Source organism: Mustela lutreola, chromosome 7, assembly GCF_030435805.1.
Source record: "Mustela lutreola isolate mMusLut2 chromosome 7, mMusLut2.pri, whole genome shotgun sequence".
NCBI classification, from domain to species: domain Eukaryota; kingdom Metazoa; phylum Chordata; class Mammalia; order Carnivora; family Mustelidae; genus Mustela; species Mustela lutreola.
In genome coordinates this window covers 84,188,710-84,209,735 of record NC_081296.1, presented here as the reverse complement: position 1 = coordinate 84,209,735, position 21,026 = coordinate 84,188,710, and positions in this window count along the sequence as shown.

Sequence of the window (21,026 nt, the reverse complement as noted above, 5' to 3'; positions counted from 1 at the left end):
GATTTCCATATCATTACAAATGTGTTCTTATTTTTCTTCTCTTTGATTCATTTCAAATCCTTTCACAGACTCCTTTTATTTTAGATATGCATTCAGTGGGTAAGTTAGTGAGAAGCTGGAAATAGTAAATCAATAGAATGGTGAAATGCCTTTCATATTCTTGATTTACTTTCTCATCTTGTTCTTACCAGGGAGGGTGTCAGAGGTCTGTTTTTACGGAAAAAGAGAGCTATTATATTGCCATCTTAATTCTTACTTACCCTGCTCAAAGGATTTAAGTTCATGGTTGACTAATATATCTTAAGGTAACATTACAATTTTCTGTTTTTTAAGACCAACTCAGATGTTCAGAATTTCTTGACGTCTCAGAGAGAATACATCTCTAATTATATGGTATGTGGAGTAAAGAATGGAGGAAAGGACATCACTTATAAACTATGCAATCAGAGCCACTTAATATTTAGTCTTGGTGTTATATTTCCTAAATGTTCCATAATGCATATTTCTGAATATTTACTCTGTGTCAGATACTATCCTAGCCACTCAGAAAAATCTTTAAAAAATGTTTTATTGGAGCTTATATATTAGTGAGGAAAGATAGATAGTTATCAAATAAACAAAATGTAAAGTATTACTAGGTCACTGGGGTCCTCCAAAACGCAGAAACTGAGATAGAGCCAGAAGCTTAACCAGTATGTCTGTGACATAAAGCAAGTAGGATAGCGCAGCTGAACAGAGAAACTTTCAGACACAATGCCAATCTGATCCCAGTAATACTGAAAAAGGCAAAAATCAAGACTGAACTGGGAGAATTTCAATATCACTAATCAGAAATATGTAAATCAAATCCTCATTGAGATATCACTTTGCATCAGTCAGAATGGCTCATATCAAACAGACAAAAAATAACAACTGTTAGAGAGGAAGCAGAAAAAAGGCAACCCTTACAAATTATTAGTGGGAATGTGCAATCACTGTGGAATACAGTAATGAAGATTCAAAAAATTTTTTTAAATAGAAATACAATATGATCCAGTAATTTCACTTCTGGGTATTTACCCAAAGAAAATGAGTTTATAGCAGAAATATTTGTACTAGACAAGATCTGGAAGCAACCTAAGTATTCACTGATAGATGAATAGATAAAGAAAATGTGGTATGAGCAAAGAAATTGAATCAGTAGTCAAAAATCTCCCAACAAACAAAAATCCAGGACCAGATGGCTTCATAGGTAAATTCTACCAAACATTTAAAGAAAAGTTAATACCTATTTTTCTCAAATTCCAAAAAACAGAAAAGGAAGGAAAATTTCCAAAATTTATTCTATGAGACCAGCATTATCCTGATACCAAAGCCAGATAAAAACACCACAGAAAAAGAACTACAGGCTAATATCTCTGATGAACATAGATACAAAAACTGAACCCAACAATATATTTAAAAACTCATTCACCACAATCAAGTGGGATTTATTCCAGGGTTGCAAGGGTGGACCAATATTTACAAATCAATCAACATGATAACGTGCATCAATAAAAGAAAGGATAAGAACCATATGATCATTTCAATGGACACAAAAAAAGCACTTGACAAAGTACAACTCTCAACAAAACAGGTTTAGAGGGAACATACCCAACATAATAAGGTCATAAATGAAAAACCCATAGCTACATGATCCTTAATGTGGAAAAATGGAGCTTTTCCTCTAACGTCAGGAATAAGACAAGAATGTCTACTCTCACTGTTTTTATCGATATAGTAGTAGAAGTCCTAGCTACAGCAATCAGACAACAGAAAGAAATAAAAGGCAACCAAATCAGTAAAGAAGTAAATCTTTCAGTATTTTCAAAAGACATGAAGACAAAAGACACTACACATTGTAAACCCAAAAGAATCTACCCCAAAACTGACCAAACTGATAAATGAATTCAGTAAAATTACAGGATACAAAATCAACTTACAGAAATCTGTTGCATTTATACACACAAATAATGAAGCAGCAGAAATAAAACAGTCCCATTTACAAGTGTACCAAAAATAATAACCTACCTAGGAAAAAAATTAACCAAAGAGGCAGAAGACATATACTCTGAAAACTATAAAACGCTGATGAAAGAAAGTGAAGACAATGTAAGAAATGGAAAAAAAATGCCATGCTTATAGATTGTGAGAACAAATATTGTTAAAATGTGTATACTATCCAAAGAAATATACACATTTAATGGAATCCCTACCAAAACATAAAATACCAACAGCATCTTTCATAGAACTGGAACCAGCAACCTTAAAATATGTATGGAACCACAAAAGACCCCAAATATCCAAAGCATTCTTGAAAAAGAAATGCAAAGCTGGAGGCATTACATTTCTGAACTTCAGGTTATATTATAGAGCTGTGGTAATCAAAACAATATGGTACTGGCACAATTTAGATACATACATCAAAAGAACAGAACAGAAAACCCACAAAAAAGCCACAAATATATGCTCAATTAATATGCAAGAGACAAGATAATAATATACAATGGAATAAAGACAGTCTCTTCAATAAATGGTGTTTGGAAAATTGGACAGCCATGTGCAAAATAATGAAACTTGACTACCTTCTTTCACCACACAAAAAATAAATTCAAAATGGATTAAAGACTCTACATGTGAGACCTAAGAGCAAAAAATCCTAGAAGAGAACATACGTAGTAACTTTTCTGATTACAGCCATAGCAAATTTTTTTTTTTTTTTTTTATGATAAGTCTCCTGAGGTAAGGGAAACAAGAGCAAAAGTAAACTACAGTGAAGGACATGAACAACAAAACTAAAAGTCAACCTAGAGAATGAGAGAAGATATATGCAAATGACATATCAAGAACTGACGCAACTCACAAGTACCCTATAGTTAACATGTAAGGGCCTACTTAGCCAGAGCAAGCCATTTTGTTGTTTATGCAGTAAATTTAGATTGAACCTGCCCCTTTCCCCCAAGTGGAAAGCACTTAGAAACAGAACTGGTGAAATATGACTGACCAGCCCCAGATAATGGAGCCCACATACAAGGATGTGTCTGGCCAGGTGCAAACGTCCAATCAGTAAAAGCACACATATTACCTCCCTACCCACCAAGGATGAGCCAGGCCAGGTGGAAACATCCAATCAAGGGAAAGCGCACATATTTCCCGTCAAGAAGTGTGAGCCCCGCCTATCAGGTGCCAGTCAAAGGCGCCCATTCCAGCCATGGTCATAGGCTGAATTAAATAACTATCATGGGGTGAATTGTAATTCAATTGGCCACCTGTGTGTGGCCAGGCTCAAACACATGGCCTTTACTCTATAAAAGTTAGTCTGTGAGGGGTCGCCTCTTTGCAAGAGACGGCCCTGGCCAGTCAGTTTGATTCTCGATGCTTGGTGGGAAATAAAGCTTTGCTTGACCTTCGCTTTGTATCAGTCTCGTCCTTTTGTCAGGGACCCTTTCAAACAGTCTTATGGTTAACTTCCCTCGTTTTTTCCCCATCCCCCATGTTCATCTGTTTTGTTTCTTAAATTCCACAAATGACTGATACCATATGGTATTTTTCTTTCTCTGATTGATGTATTTTGCATAGCATAATATACTCTAGCTCCAGCTACTTCATTGTAAATGGCAAGATTTCATTCTTTTTGATGGCTGAGTAATATTCCACTATATATATATATATATATATTCATATAAATATGTTGAGTTTGATAAGTTCTTCATAGATTTTGGATACTATCTCTTTATCAATTATGTCATTTGCATGAGCACTGGGTATTACATGTAAGTGATCAATTACTAAATTCTACTCCTGAAACCAATACTACCCTATGTGTTAACTAATTAGAATTTAAATAAAAATCTGAAACAAAAGAAAAAACTGATACAACTCAGGGCACCTGGTTGCTCAGTTGATTAAGCTTCTGACTCTTGATTTAGGCTCAGGTCATGATCTCAGGGTCATAGGATCAAGCCTCTCATTGGGCTCCATGTTGAGTATAGAGTCTACTTGTCCCTCTATGCTCCTTCTATCTCTCTCAAATAAATAAATAAAATCTTAAAAGAAAAAGAACTGACACAACTCAGCAGCCAAAGAACAAATCATGCAATTAAAAAATGGGCAGAAGACATTTCTGCAAAGAAGACATCCAGGTGGGGGCAGGTTAAGCCTCTGCCTTCAGCTCAGGTCATGATCTCAGGGTCCTTGGATCAAGCCTGCATCAGGCTCTCTGCTTGGTAGGGAGCCTGCTCCCCTCCCCCCCCCCCCATCTCTTTCTGCCTGCCTCATTGCCACTTGTGATCTCTGCCAAATAAATGAATAAAATCTTTTTTATAAAAAAGAAGAAGACAGACAGATGGCCAACAGATACATGAAAAGATGCTCAACATCCCTCATCATCAGGGAAATGCAAATCAAACTACGAGATGTCAGTCAGAATGGCTAAAAATAACACAAGAAACAACAGGTGTTGGCAAGGATGTGAAGAAAGGGGAAATTTCTCACACTGTTGGTAGGAATGCAAAGTAGTACAGCTATTCTAGAAAATAGTATGGAGGTTCCCAAAAAGTTTAAAATAGAACTATTCTATGATCTAGCAATCACACTACTGGGTATCTACCCAGTGATTACAAAAGCACTAATCCAAAGGGATACATGCACTCCTATGTTTATAGCAGCATTATTCATAAAAGCTAAATTCTGGAAGCAGCCCAAGTGTCCATCAACTGATGAATGGATAAAGAAGTGATATATATACACAATGGAATATTATTCACTCATTAAAAGGAAAGGAGTCTTGCCATTTGCAACAACATGGATGGAGCTGAAGAGTATAATGCTAAATGAAGTAAGTCAGAAAAAGACAATACCATATGATTTCACTTATATATGCAACTTCAGAAAGAAATGAGCAAAGGAAAAAAGAGAGAGAAAGAGGCAAACAAGAAATAAACTCTTAAGTATAGAGAACAAACTCATGGTTACCAGAGGGGAGGTTCGTGGGGGATGGTTTAAATAAGTAATGTAGATTAAGGAATATACCTATTGTGATGAGCACTGGATGATATACAGGATTGTTGAATCACTACATTGTAAACCTGAAACCAATATAACATTGTATGTTAACTGGAACTGAAATAAAACTTAAAAAAAAAAAAGATATATGTACACACACTGGAATATTACTTAATCATAAAAGAGGATGAAATCTTACCATTTGTGATAACATAGATGAAGCTAGAATGGGATTACGCTAAATAAAATAAGTCAGAGAAAAAGAAATACCATATAATTTCACTTATATGTAGAGTCTAAAAAACAAAAGAAGCAAACAGATGGACAAAGAAACAAAAAAACATAATCTTAAATACAGAGAACAGCTGGTGGTTAACCAGAGGAAAGATGAGGGATGAATGAAATAAAAGGGATTAAGAGATACAAACTTCCATTTACAAAATCAACAAGTAGAGATAAAGTACAGAATGGGAATATAGTCAATAATACCTTTTAACACTGTATGGTGGCAGACGATGACTATACTTGTGGTGAGCACCGAGTAATACATAGAACTGCCAAATCAACATGCTGTACAACTGAAACTAATGTAACATTATATGTCAATTATGCTTCAATAAAAAAAGGCTAATGGAACCTCAGTAAAACAAAATAAAATAAGCAAAACAACAATATATAATCCAATATTACACAGCCATCAAAAAATAGAAATTTTGCAATTTGCAATGATGGTGTGGAACTAGAGGGTATTATGCTAAGTGAAAAGGTCAATCAGAGAAAGACAATTATCATATGATTTCTCTGATATGAGGAATTTTAGAAGCAGGGTAGAGGAGGATCGTAGCGGGAAGGGAGGGAAAAATGAAACAAGATGGGATCGGGAGGGAGACAAACCATAAGAGACTCTTAATCTTAGGAAACAAACTGAGGGCTGCTGGAAGGAGTGGGGAGAAGGTTAGGGTGGCTTGGTGATGGACAATGGGGAGGGTATGTGCTATCGTGAGTGCTGTGAAATGTATAAGACTGATGTTCACAAACCTGTACCCCTAAGACAAATAATACATACTACATTAATAAAAAAATAAAAACATAAAAACATAAATATGAAAACTAAAAAAGTCACAACAATACGTACAAAAAAATGAAGTTTTGAAATAATTCAGAAAAGACAGCATTTTTAATAAATGGAGTTGTGTCACATGAATAGTCATAATAGCAAAAATTAAAATGAGTATGTTCTCCTATCACCACACTATAGGATTTATGTAGTTTGATTAGAAGACTAAAATTACAAATATTGACACCATTCAGGGTCTTAAAAAAATAAAGCACAAATACCTTTGTTTTCGATCTTGATTTGTGACTTCTCTGTTGCCCTCTATGATTTTTGGAGGAAATATGAGACACTAGAAAGTAGGTGACATATCCAGAATGCATAAACATAGAAGTACAGACTGGGACACAATTTTTAAAAAGAAATTAGCTGCCTCCTTTTACAGATGAAATACCATGATTTGTGACTTATGTCATGACTATTAGCATGCAGGTCATTGAGAGTTGAATAAAGAATTGAACTTTAGGGGCACCTGGGTGGCTCAGTGGGTTAAAGCCTCTGCCTTCAGCTCAGGTCATGATCCCAGAGTCCTGGGATCGAGCCCCACATCGGGCTCTCTGCTTGGCGGGGAGCCTGCTTCCCCCTCTATCTCTGCCTACTTGTGATCTCTGTCTGTCAAATAAATAAATAAAATCTTTAAAAAAAAAAAAAAGGAATTGAACTTTACCTCTCAAATTGAAGTTCAAAACCCATACCATTATAATAGGCCCCAAAAAGTTAACAGCATAAGAATTTGTATACGATATTGCTTGTTTAGTAAAAAACATTAGCAGAGTTATAGAACTATAGTCCTAACCTATTTCAGCATAAGATGACTGCATATGAAGTTTTTAAGTTTTTAATCAAATTCCAGTAAGTTAACATACAGTGTAATATTAGTTTCAGGTGTACAATATAGTAAAAAAATAGAATGAAACACTGTCATTTACAAAGACATGGATGGGCTAGAGAGTATTTTTCTAAGTGAAATAAGTCAGTCGGAAAAAGAGAAATACCATATGATTCCAATCATATTTCGAATTTAAGAAATAAAACTGAGTAGAGAGAGAGGCAAGCCAAGAAAGACTCTCAACTACAGAGAAAAAACTGATGGTTATCAGACGGAGCAGGGGAGGCTAGTGTGGTGGGTTAAATAGGTACTAGGGATTAAGGAGTGCACTTATGATGTTTTTTAAACTAACACAATTGTTTTGAGTCATAAAGTTGTTCTCATTTACCTCATTTCTTCCTAATCATCTTACCTGTAGAAATCGTTTTTTTTTTTCTTTTTTAAAGATTTTATTTATTTAGTTGACAGAGATCACAAGTAGGCAGAGAGGCAGGCAGAGATAGAGGGGGAAGCAGGCTCCCCACCAAGCAGAGAGCCCAATGCAGGGCTCAATCCTAGGACCCTGAGATCATGACCTGAGCCAAAGGCAGAGGCTTTAACCCAGTAAGCCACCCAAGCACCCTGAAATAGTTCTTTTATTAGAAAAGTTTTTTAAAAACATTTATTCACATTTTCTGTGTCAGCAGATATTAACTTTGTATTTCTTATTTTGAAAATTAATCAAAATTTTAGACTATTGACATATTGCATTTCTTATAATGAGATGCACTCAGAGTTCCAATATTGTATACCATCAAATAGGGTTTTTATTTATTCATCATTTTCATTATGAGTACTCTTCATGCTCAATATTTTAGTCATCTGAATAAATAGCAAAATTATACTGTACAATGTCATGAAAATGAGGTTAGTCTATGTACAAGTCAAGTGAAAAGACTTTCTATCATCTAACTGAATTTGTGAACTAATAAATAATGTAAGAGGGAAAAGATTGGCTGCTGAAAATCAATTCCACTATCTAAAGTATATCAATAAGTTGAAAATATAGAAAACTGTAATAAGACAAGTCATTGCAGAAGTGAGAGGGAAAAAAAAATCCACTAACTTGCAAGCTAGAATTTCATTATATATAATTTTCCACATCACATTTGGTCAAAAGACCATGATTCAAGTCAAACTTTCTAAAATAAGGCATAAATTTCCAGGAAGCATTGTTATAAATAAACTTATCAACTAAGATTTGAAGAGTATTTAAAGATTCAGTATAAACCTTCTTTAATTTTGTGCCTGGGTAGTCTCTCAACTTGTAATTTATCACATGGTATTTTTATTAAAGTGCCTCTCAAATGAAGAAAGTACATTTATAATGCTTTCAATTAAAGACTTTCTATTATCTAATATTATCAAAATTACTTAGAAGGAAAAAAAGTATTTTTTCTCAAAGCAAAAACTCATTTTTAAAAAATTTAAAATTTGTGTCTATGACAATGGCTTTCCTCAAAATTAAATGTTAAGAATTGTTTTAAAAAAAAGAATATCAAAATATATAAATTTAGTAGGAGGAAAAATTACACTGTCAAAAACAAAGGCATATAGTTATACACACATACACACAAACACACACACAATGAAATATTATTCAGCCAGAGAAAAGGGAATGGAGTTCTGATTCATGCTACAATGTAGATGAACCTAGAAAACGTTGTTCAGTGAAAGAAGCTAGACACAACAGTCACATAGTGTATGATCCCATTTATATGAACTACCTAGTATAGGTAAATCCATAGAGACAGAAAACATCTTTCTGGTTGCCGGGGCTTGGGGAATAAGTAGCATAGGGAATGACTGCTTAATGAGTATGGGATTTTGTTTTGCGTGGATGAAAACGTTTGGAACTACAAAGAGGTGGTAGTTGAACAATAATATGAAAGTACTAAATGCCATGGAATCATATGCTTTAAAATGGTTTATGCTGTTTCTATTAAAAAGCATACCAGGTGCTGGGTATTATAGAGGGCACGGATTGCATGGAGCACTGGATGTGGTGAAAAAATAATGATACTGTTATGCTGAAAATAAATAAATTTAAAAAATAATAACAATTTTTTTAAAAAAGCATACAGATTAATACATTTCATAAAATGAATGCTACTGTGTAACTAGCATAGATGAAACAAGAGAATGTTACAGAACGGAAATTCCCTTCAATCCCATTAGACTGACCATCCCCTATTACTCTTGCCCACCCCACACTCTGACACATATAGTTTTATAGCTTGACCACTTAACATTGCAAATTAGTTTTGTCCATTTGTGAATTTTCCATAAATAAAACAAGGAAGTATGACTTTTTGTTTCAGAAAATATTAAGAGTCCTCCCTGCTCTTTATGTGGCTAGACTTTTGTTCTTGTTTTCATTGTTGTGTAGTAATTCATTATATAAATATATCATCAATTATACATATGACTTCTGATGAGCTGTTTCTAGTTTGGGACTACTACAAATAGTATTCTGCTAAGTAACATTCATACACATAACTTTTTATTAAATACATCATTCCTTTATCTTGGGTACGACTTAGAAGTAGAATCATTGAGGCATAGTATAAGCATATATTGAAGTATATATGTATACTGACAAACAGTTTTCCAATATATGTCAATTTTCATTTCCACCAGCAATGTAGGAGAGTTGATGTTGCTCCAGGTGATCATGAGTTCGTTCTACTTACCTTTTTTTTTTTTTAACTTTTTTATTTTTTAAAAATAAAACATATATTTTTATCCCCAGGGGTACAGGTCTGTGAATCACCAGGTTTACACACTTCACAGCACTCACCAAAGCACATACCCTCCCCAATGTCCATAATCCCACCCCCTTCTCCCAAACCCCCTCATGCAGCCATCAAAAGAAATGAAATCTTGCCATTTGCGACAGCATGGATGGAACTAGAGTGTATCATGCTTAGCGTTCTACTTACCTTTTAAAAAACAGTTTAGCCACCTTGGCAGATGTGTAGTGGCCTCTAATTGTGGTTTCAATTTGGATTCATTTTATATCTCATAGAATAAACCACCTTTTCATAAATTTATTTGCCAATTGGATATTCTTTTTTTGTGAGGTTATGTTTCCAGTTCCTTTTGCCCTTTTATATGAATTTATCTGCTTAACTAATTGAGGAGTTTTGTATGTATTCTGGATATAATTTCCTTCCTTTTTTGTAAATAATTTATTTTAGAGTGAGGCTTATCTTCTTAAAGATGTGCTCTGAAAAACAGAAGTTAAATTTTAATGTAGCTCAACTTACCAATTTTTCCTTCTTTGTTTTTAAATAATATTTGCTGTCTACAAAGTTATGAAAATATTAAGTTCCCTTACTTTTTACATTAGGTATACAATATAGACTGAAACTGATTTTTATCCATAACATGGGGAAGAGGTCAAGATATAATTTTTCATATAAATATCTAATTCAACTAGCACCATTTATGAAAAGACTTTTTCTCATCTTTTTATCAATATATGGTAATGCCATATTTAGCATAATTTTTATTATGTATATTTGTGAATGTTTCTGAACTCTGTAGTGTTCTATGGGTTTACTGTGTTAATGGGTTTACTGTCATATTTTTAGTACTGTTTTGTCTTTCCTTATACCAGTATAATATTACCATAGGACTTATTTGGTAAGTCCTTTAGTTTTTCTTTTCAATATCACATTCATTTTTTTTTTTTGCCATATGAATTACCACATACAACTTGGAATCATCTATCCATCTCCCTAGAAAAGTTTACTGTGATTCTGATCAGATTTGAACTGCACTGAATTTATGTATCAATTAGGGAAGAACTGATACCTGAAAATATTAAGTCTTCTAATTCATACACATGGTACATCCCTGCACTTACTGGATCCCCATTACTCTCAATAAGGTTTTACAGTTTTCACTGTAGAGATCTTGTACATTTAATTTTGTGGTGGTTGTTATTATTTTGTTTTCACAGAAATAATATTTGTTTTCAATAATAACACTGTAAAATATTTTGTATTTATTGCAAAGGAAATTTATACCCACATTTATATTATGATATTATACTGTTAATGGGTTTACTGTCATATTTTTAGTACTTCATTTATTATTCTGTAAGAACACCTTCAACAAATTTTTAAGTGAGCAGTGCACTACTGATAACTATAGGCACAATATTATATAGATCTCTGGAACTTTTTCATCTTTCACAACTGAAACTGTATATAAATTGAACATCAACTCTGTATTTCTCCTAACCCCCATCACCTAGCAATCACCATCCTACTGTCCATTTCTAAGAGTTTGACTATTTTGAATCCCTCACATATATTTTATTATACATCATAAGTGGAATCATGTAGTATGTTTCCTTCCATGATAGGCATAATGTTCTCCAGGCTCATCCATAATGTGTATGGCAGAATTTTCTTCTTTTTTAGGAAGGAATAATATTTCATTATATATCTATCAAAATACCACCAGCAGTTTTCACAGCGTTACAACAATTTTTTCCTAAAACTGGTGTGGAACCACAAATGACTCCAAATAGCCCAACCAATTTTGAAAACAAAAACAAAAACAGAGCTGGAGGAACCGCAATTCTGGACTTCAACTTGTATTACAAAGCTGAAGTGACCAAGACAGTATGGTACTAGCATGAAAACAAACACATAGATCAAAAGGACAGAATAGAAAACCCAGCAATGAAACTACAACCATATGGTCAATGAACCTTCAATAAAGCAGGAGAGAATATACAATTGAAAAAAGACCATCTCTTCAACAAATGGTATGGGAAAGCTGGACAGCAACAGGCAGAAAGCTGGACAGCAACAGGACCACTTTATTACACCATACACAAAAATAAATTCAAAATGGATGAAAGACCTAAATGTGAAATAGGAAATAACCCAAATCCTAGAGGGGAACACAGGTAGCAACCTCTTTGACATAGGCCACAGCAACTTCTTACTATAGATGTGTCCATTATATATCTATATCACAATTTCATTCACCTATTGATGGACATTTAGGTGGCTTCCATATTGTGGCTATGATGCTTCAGTAAACATTGGAGAGCTCTATTTCTTTAAGATCGTGATTTCAGTTATTTTGGACATATGCCCAAAAATGGAATTGCTGTAGCATAAGGAGGCTAAATTTTTAAATTTTTGAGGAATCTCTATGTTGTTTTATATAGTAGCTGCCCCATTTTAGATTCCCCCCAAGAGTCTACAAGGGTTCTAATTTCTCCACATCTTGGTCAACACTTGTGCTGTTGCTGTTGTTGTTGTTTAACAGCTATCCTAACAGGTGTGAGGTGGTATTTCTTATGGCTTTTATTTACATTAGCCTGATAATTAGTGATACTGAACATTATGTCATATACCTGTTAGTTATTTGTATGCATTTTTTTTGGAGGAACATATATTCAATTCCTTTGCCCATTTTAAAAATCATTTTCTTTTTAACTTAAATTGTAAAAGTTCCTCATATATTTTATATATGTATTAACTCCTTATCAGATACATAATTTGTAAATACTTACTCCCATTCTATAGGTTGCCTTTTCAGTTGTTTCCTTTGGTATGCCAGAACTTTTTAGTTTGATGTAGTCTACTTGTATATTTTGCTGTTGTGGCTTGTGCTTTTCGTATCACGTCCATAAAATCACTGCCAAATCTAACTTTATGAAGATTTCCCCCTATATTTTCTTGTAGGAGTTTTACAGTATTGGGTCTTTTCTTTAAATCTTTACTCCACCTTGAGTTGATTTTTTTATATGGTATAAGACAAAGTTTCAATTTCATCCTTCTGTATGTGGATATCTGTACTTCTCAGTATAATTTATTGAAGTGATTGTCCTCTCTTCATTATGTATTTTTGGCATCCTTGTCAAAGATCAGTTGACTGTTTTATCTTTGGGTTTATTTCTTGCTATTTGGTTCACTGGTGTGTCCATAAGTTTGGTTTTTGCTAATCCCGTACTGTTTTCACTACTATAGCTTTGTAACATAATTTGAAACCAGGAAGTATGATGTTCTCTGCTTAGTTCTTTTTTCTCAAGATTTGTTTCATTATTTATGGTCTTCTGTGATTCCACAATAATTTTGTTTTGTTTTTTCTATTTTTGTTAAAAAAAAAATGTCTGGGATTCTGACAGGGATTGTAATGAATCTGTAGACCACCTTGGATAATAGCATTGACATTTTAATGATACTAATTATTTCAATCCATGAATACAGAATGTCTTTCTATGTATTTGTGTCTTTAAATTTCTTTCGTCCATGATTAGTAGTTTTCAGATAAAATTATTTCGCCCATTTAAGTATTCTTTTTTTTTTTTTTAAAGATTTTATTTATTTATTTGACAGAGAGAGAACACAAGTAGGCAGAGAGGCAGGCAGAGAGAGAGAGGAGGAAGCAGGCTCCCTGCTGAGCAGAGAGCCTGATGCGGGGCTCGATCCCAGGACCCTGAGATCATGACCTGAGCCGAAGGCAGCGGCTTAACCCACTGAGCCACCCAGGCGCCCCTAAGTATTCTTTTTTTTTAAAGATTTTTTTATTTATTTGACAGAGAGAGATCACAAGCAGTCAGAGAACCAGGCAGAGAGAGAGGGGGAAGCAGGCTCCCCGCTGAGCCGAGAGCCCGATATGGGACTTGATCCCAGGACCCTGAGACCATGATCTGAGCTGAAGGCAGAGGCTTAACCCACTGAGCCACCCACTTGCCCCCACCCATTTAAGTATTCTTAAAGACTATGCACATTTTCATTTTATACTAGCTATTGGAAATTTCTTCTTGGATACCTCTTACAAGAGGTATCTTTTATTTTTTACAATAAAAAGAAAAGTTTGTTTTGTGTTTGATTAGTTTTTATACTTAACATATTACAGTAACATATATAAACAGTATAAAAATTCTAATAGCTCAAAATTTTTATTTAAATTTTAGAACGGTATAACACATGAACTAAGAGTATACAAATCTTCATTTTAGCTCAATAAATTAAATATATTCAGACACATATGCAACCCCTATCAAATCAAGATAGAGAAATTGCCTAGCAATCAAGAAAGTTGCCTAAATTACCTTCCCTTATCCCAGCCTTAAATGCAACAACTTTTCACTATTTAATTCCTTTAACCTTACACCTATCTTATATACTATTACTGTTACATATTCTGCTATGACATTATTTTATAAGCATTACAATTATTGTTTCTTCAGACTGTTGATAGCCTTTTATATTTACCAAACTATTTCTTTCCTGGTACTCTCCATTCTTTCTCATTCCCCTCTGTCTCCCACTGGGGTAGTTTACTTTCAGCTTGTTCAAATATTTTCTATTATTTATTGTAGTGCATCTGATGTAACAAAATCTCTCAGATTTTTGCTGTTCTGAGAACTTGTTTTTTTCTTCTCTCTCATTTTAGAATAAAGTAAACAAAGCAATAAACATTTAGGAGCAAAAAAAAAAAATCCATAAAGTTGAAGTATTATATAGCTAACCTAAATTTTGATAATGCAGGTAGTAAAAAAATAGTTATTTGGATTGATTAACTGTGATTCACTGTCTATTTTTTCCTATGAACCATATACTGTTTTCTATGTCCAAGGAATCATTATCAATATGTATTTCCCATCATAATAATTATATACCCAAAATATAATTTTCCATGCCACTTTTCTTGAGAGTCATAGTAAAATTATTTACTGATAATAAAATTTTAATTTAAAATACACCATATGTCAAATAAATATAAAAGTTGTACTCACCTGTATTATGGACTGATTACTTATTCTCCCCCAAAATTCATATACAGAAGTAGCCCTAACACCAAATGTGATGGTATTTGGAACTGGGGACTTTGAGAGTTAATTTGGTTTAGCTGAGGTCATGTGGATAGAGCCCCCATGATGGGATGTCCTTATTAGTTTCCATATAAGAAGAAGAAGAAAGACCAGAGCTTTCTGTAAGCTTGTAAGGCCACAGTCACTGTCTGAAAGCTAGAAGGCGGCCATCAGTGCAAAGTGAATTGGCCACCACTTGATCTTAGACTTCTCAGCCTTCAGAACTGTGAGAAAAAAATGCCTGTTTAAACTACATGATCTATAGTATTATATTACAGCAGCCTGGGCTAAGACAACCTCCTACAGTTATAATGAAATTCTAACAGATAATGTACAAAATACTTCGCATAAAATCTGGAACACAGTAGTTCTGAAATAAAAGCTGTTAGTAGTGACAGTGTTTATAATATGTAGTAGCCTAAGAACAAAAATGTCTCAACTTTCTCATTTCCCCTTCGGAGACAGCTATTCTTGCAGTGTGAAGCAGTCTCTTACCCAAAATTTTGAAACTAGACTAGCCTTGTTACTTGATTTGAAAAACCTAATGTGGATAAAGTGAGTTTTTCCACTTCCAAGCCCAAATCTCAAAAGGCTTTACAGGCTTTCTATCTCTGTTTCTCTCTGTTTCTGTCTCAAACTTGCCTTTCCCAAAAGGACAAGCCTCGGCTTCTTTGATAGATTCTGAGAACACATTGAGAAGAACTGAGCCATTTCAGCAAGGTCCCAGATCATGCAAAAAACACTAAGTCAATAGAGCCACTTATCTTACCAGCAGTTGACCACAGATGTATGCTTGAAGCCATCTTAGCAAGGAAGTTTAGAATAATTAGGTACTAGTTAATGAGCAGTAAGTAATTAGGTAAATTAATAATTAGAATCATTTTGAAGAATAAAGGGAGAAAAGATATATAATCATCAAAATAAGAACAGAAAAACCATTTGAATAAATTCAGAATCTATTCATGATTTTTAAAAAAGAGCAAACTTGAAACAAAAAGCATATCTTTATAGAATAGCTTTTCTAAAAACCTTCAATTATCTTAGTTAATGATAAAATGTTGCTCATTTTCTTATGATTGAATAATAGACAAGAATACTTTTAATGACTATATCTATTCAAAGTTATGTTAAGGTTATTGAAACCAGATTGATATTCAATAATTAATTATACATTAATGTGCCAACAACAAAATAACTGAAATTTTAAAAAGTAGCAGTAAAAAACATCAAATAAAATCAGTGAAATGTAAAAACTCTTGCAATAAAACCTCCCTATATCATGAGGAGATATTTAATAAGATATACAGAAACAAAAGGAAAAATCAGGTCCATGGTTGACAGAACAAAACTGAAAGTTTGTGAAAGTATAGCAAACAACATTTTTTATTCCAACAAAAATTATTGCATGATTTTTTTGTAGAAATTTACTAGCTAGCTAGAAAACTATTATAAAAATACCTAAGGTTGGGGCACCTGGGTGGCTCAGTGGGTTAAAGCCTCTGCCTTTGGCTCAGGTCATGATCCCAGTATCCTGGGATCAAGCCCCATGTCAAGCCCTACATCGGGCTCTCTGCTCAGAGGGGAGCCTGCTTCCTCCTCTCTCTCTGCCTGCCTCTATGCCTACTTGGGATCTCTGTCTGTCAAATAAATAAATAAAATCTTTAAAAAAATAAAAAAATAAAAAATAAGTAAAAATAAAAATACCTAAGGTAAAAATAGTAATCACAATCTTGACAAAGGACAACAAAAGTAGAGTACCTGCACTACCATTATCAAGCTATATTATAAAGTCATATTAATTATAAAATGTGATATTGTATGATACAAGGACAGATAGATTGGTTAAATAGAAAGTTCAGATGATGCCACTACAATGCCATGAGGAAAGAAAGGATTATGTATCTAATCTAGGTGGGTCATATCTATGAAAAAAATCAGACCTTGTTCCCTACTTCTCAACACACACAAACAGTCTGACATGTAAATGCCCACAGCAAAACAATAAAAGCAAACAAGAAGAAAGGCATAGAAGAATATATTCTCAATATGATTGTATGTAAATATTTCTTAAATTCAAAAAATAGCATTAGACATATAGGAAAAATTGAAACTATTAAATAAACACTAAGAATGTCTATTCATTAATCAATACATCAAGAGAGTAAAACTACAGATACACAGGTATGTATTAAAATTAAAGGATATTTATACATTTGGAATGATAAAATACTGTCATTGTATAAGTCTAACTATTACTAAAATTCAATTGTCTGTATTTTATCTATAGATTTACTGCAATTTCAGTAATCATCACAACAGGATTTAGGTTTGTTTTTGTTTTTGTTTGATGAAACATACAGGTTTATTTAATAAAGATGGTCTTTAAAAAGCCAAAATATGAGACAAATGATGAAAAACAAATAATGGTATCCAAGCCAACCTGATATGTTCACTTTTCAGCAATAAGAGAGTATAATATTGGCACAGGAAGACAACAAATAAAATGAAATAAAAACTGGAGGGCAGAAACAGACCCAAGTTGATTTACTCAATTTCGCACAAAATGAGTGAACATCAGTAAGTGGTACTTGGACTATAGATTAACCTTATGGAAAAATACTGTTAAGTGTATCAGAAAGATTTCTTTTAAAAAACACCAAAAGGTCAAATCCTTAAGGAAAATGTAGGTAAAGCTGAAAATATAAATTTCTATGTCTCAAAAGATGAAAGTTAAGGGCAAATTAGGTAAAAATAAAAGCAACAATCTGAGAGACAAATATTCAGAATATACTGAAAATGCCTAGACATCAATAAAAATAGGCAAGCAAGTATTGTATAGAATATCAGCTTCAAGGGCAGGGATTTTTATCTATACTTTCATAATTTTTTCCCAATTTCTGAAACAGTGTTTCACATAGAATCTGTTAAATAAATATTTTGTTCAACAGAATAATTGATAAATACCAACCTAAATATAAATCAGGGAATACACACTAAAACCAAAATGAAATACACTTTTAATATAAAGTAGACTACCAATAAATAAAATGACTAACAGTAACAAGTATTAGGGAAGTAGAAGAGAAACAGAAATCATATACACAGGTAGGAAAATAAATACATAAATCAATGCATTCTAATAATGATTTATTATCTAGTATGTGTGAATAAATGTATATCTTAAGGTCTGGAAATTCCAGACTTTAAGATGTATATGTAAGATTTAATATACTTATTAGAGAGAGAGAGAGAGAGAGAGCACACACGATCAGGGAGGAGCAGGGGGGAGGGAGAGAGAGAGAATATGAAGCAGACTCCACGCTGAGTGCAGAGCCTGATGCAGGGCTCGATCCATGAGATCATGACCTAATCTGAAACTAAAAGCTGGAGACAACTTACTGAGCCACCCAGGAGCTCCTAGAGCTATATGTTCATAGCTATTATTTAAAATTTTTCATTGCTAATATTCTATTGTATGAATATATCTTCAATTAATTTTTCCATGGATATGTTGATGGATATTTAGGTTGTTTCTAGTTTTTTCCTATTAAAAAGATTATTTTTGAAAATTAATAGTGCCACTTGCAAACTTAAGTTTGGTAAGGATTAAAGGAATTAATATACATATAGAGCATACTGTTACATTCAGTACTTAATTAATGATGTTATTATCAATGAATGGTTGCCAACATAATGAACTTCCTAGAACACAAAGAAAAAATCTGCTATGCCTTCTCCTGGGTGTGGAGGTTGGAAGAGAAATGAAAAACTCAATGTTCCCCTTTGCTTGCATGATATAAAGGAACTCCTCAGGATGCTATTCATATTACTTTCTACAGTGCCATACTATTTTTTCAATAATATTTCCTACTTTATCCCACTCAAAATGTGTAATTTTTGAGTACCATAATACTACCTTCTTTTTCCTAAAGTATGAATTTTCATACCTCTATGTTTTTGCTGACACTATTATTATTGTGTCACATATTCTTTCCGAACTTCTGAGATCTAAAAAATCATTTCCCTACAACAACAAGGACATGATCTATGAGAGAAGGTATTCATAACCTGAACTTCATTAAAATTAAAAAATGTCTGCTTTGCAAGAGATACTGTCAAGAGAATGAAAATACGAGCCACAGACTGGGAGAAAATATTTGCAATAGACATACCTGATAAAGGACTGTCACCCAAAATATACAAAGAACTCTTAAATTCAAAATAAAAAAAAGCAACCTGATTAAAAAATAGGCAACAACCTGAACAGATATTTCACCAAAGAAGTATACACATGGTAAAAAAAAAACATGTAAAAGTTGCTGTGTATTATGTCATTAGAGATATTGCCAAACTTCGAAAGCAACTAAGATGTCCTTTAGATAGTGAATGGATAAACTACAGCATATCCAGACAATGGAATATTATTAAGCAGTAAGAGAAATGAGCCATCAAATCACGAAAAGACAGCAAAAACTTAAATGCATATTGCAGAAGTCAATCTGAAAAGAGTACTTTTTGTATGATTCCAGACATGTGACATTCTGGAATAGGCAAAACTATGAAGACCATAAAACACCAGTTGTTTCCATGAGTTAGGAGGAAGATAGGGATGCACTGGTAAAACACAGAACATTTTTAGGGCAGTGATAATTATCTGTTTGGTATTATCACAGGGAATAATAAAATTTTATTATATACTTGCCTAAAGCTATAGAACATATAACACCAAGAGTAAACCACAATATAAACTATGGCTTTAAGGTGATCATGATTTTTCAGTGTAGGTTCATCACTTATAACAAATGCACCACTCTGGTGGGAGATGCTGATAGGGAAGTTGTATGAGTATGGAGACATTGGGTATATGGGGAATCTTTTTCCTTCTGCCCAATTTTTCTGTCAACCTAAAACTGCTCTGAAAATACATCTTTTTAAAAAAGTTTGTTATCTCTATAACATGACATCATTTTTCTGTACTTCAAATTCCTATTCAATTATACCTGAATACAGTTATTTGTTTTTGTGTTCATTACTTTATTTTACATAGTTGATCATTTCAATACATCTTATAAATTGGCATACTGCAATGTCTGAAGTAGGATTTTTATGCAACAGGAAACTAAAAAGTGATTTTAAAATGGAGTTATAAAGTACTGTAAGGAATGAGAAAGTTTATTCTGTGTTGCTTGATATTTGGTAATGCATGAGACTAATAAAAGTACCCTTTTTTTCTCTTAAATACAGAATACATACACAATGTAATTTCCATTGACAACTTTTTTTTAGTAAGTTGCTAAAGAATTTGAATGTATATTTAACTTCAAATACTACCTTAAAATTATTATAAAATGTTAAAATATCACAAATATATTAGAATAAAATATGTCTTTGCAGTCCTACATGAGATATAACAAAGCTATAGATAAATAATTTCAAACAAAATCTTTAACATTTAAGGGCTGGCTGAACATTTCTTCAGAAACCTTGATTAACTGGAGATGCTAGATTCTAAAAAAATGGAAGATAATTGTAAATGTAATTATGCATAACATGCTTAAGAAGTTTTGTTCTGGGGGACCTGGGTGGCTCAGCTAGTTAAGCATCCCTACCTTGCTTTCACTCAGGTTATAATCTCAGGATCATGATACTGAGCCACGGGTTGGGCAATGTGCTCAGTATGCGTGAGATTCTCTCTCCCTCTTCCTCCGCCCTTCCCGCTTGTGCTCTCTCTCTTCTAAAAAATAAGTAAATAAATCATTTAAAAAAAAGTTTTGTTCTGAAGCCACCCGATTTTATCCTTTTCTTCTCTATGAGTTTTTTTTTAATTTTTGAAAGTTTAATCATTTAAGAAAATTTACATATATATTGAGATTGAACACATTTTAGCCTTTTATTAACAGTGTCAGTGAACAGTTTTCTAAGTCAAATGTATTAACTTTTTGTCTTCCTTGTGTTCTTCCTTCCTTCATCTGTAGGTATGGAGTAATTTTTTAGAAATTTCTTTGTTCTTCTGCTCAGAGAAACTATACTTTTATTCTTGCATAACTAATCTCTTTTAAAGATCTGTAATTATCTATGGAAGTATTTTCATATGCATTAGAATTTAAAGATAGAGGCTGAGATTACTTTTCTACATTTTGTGAATTTTTGTATCTATTTATCTCTTCCTGTAT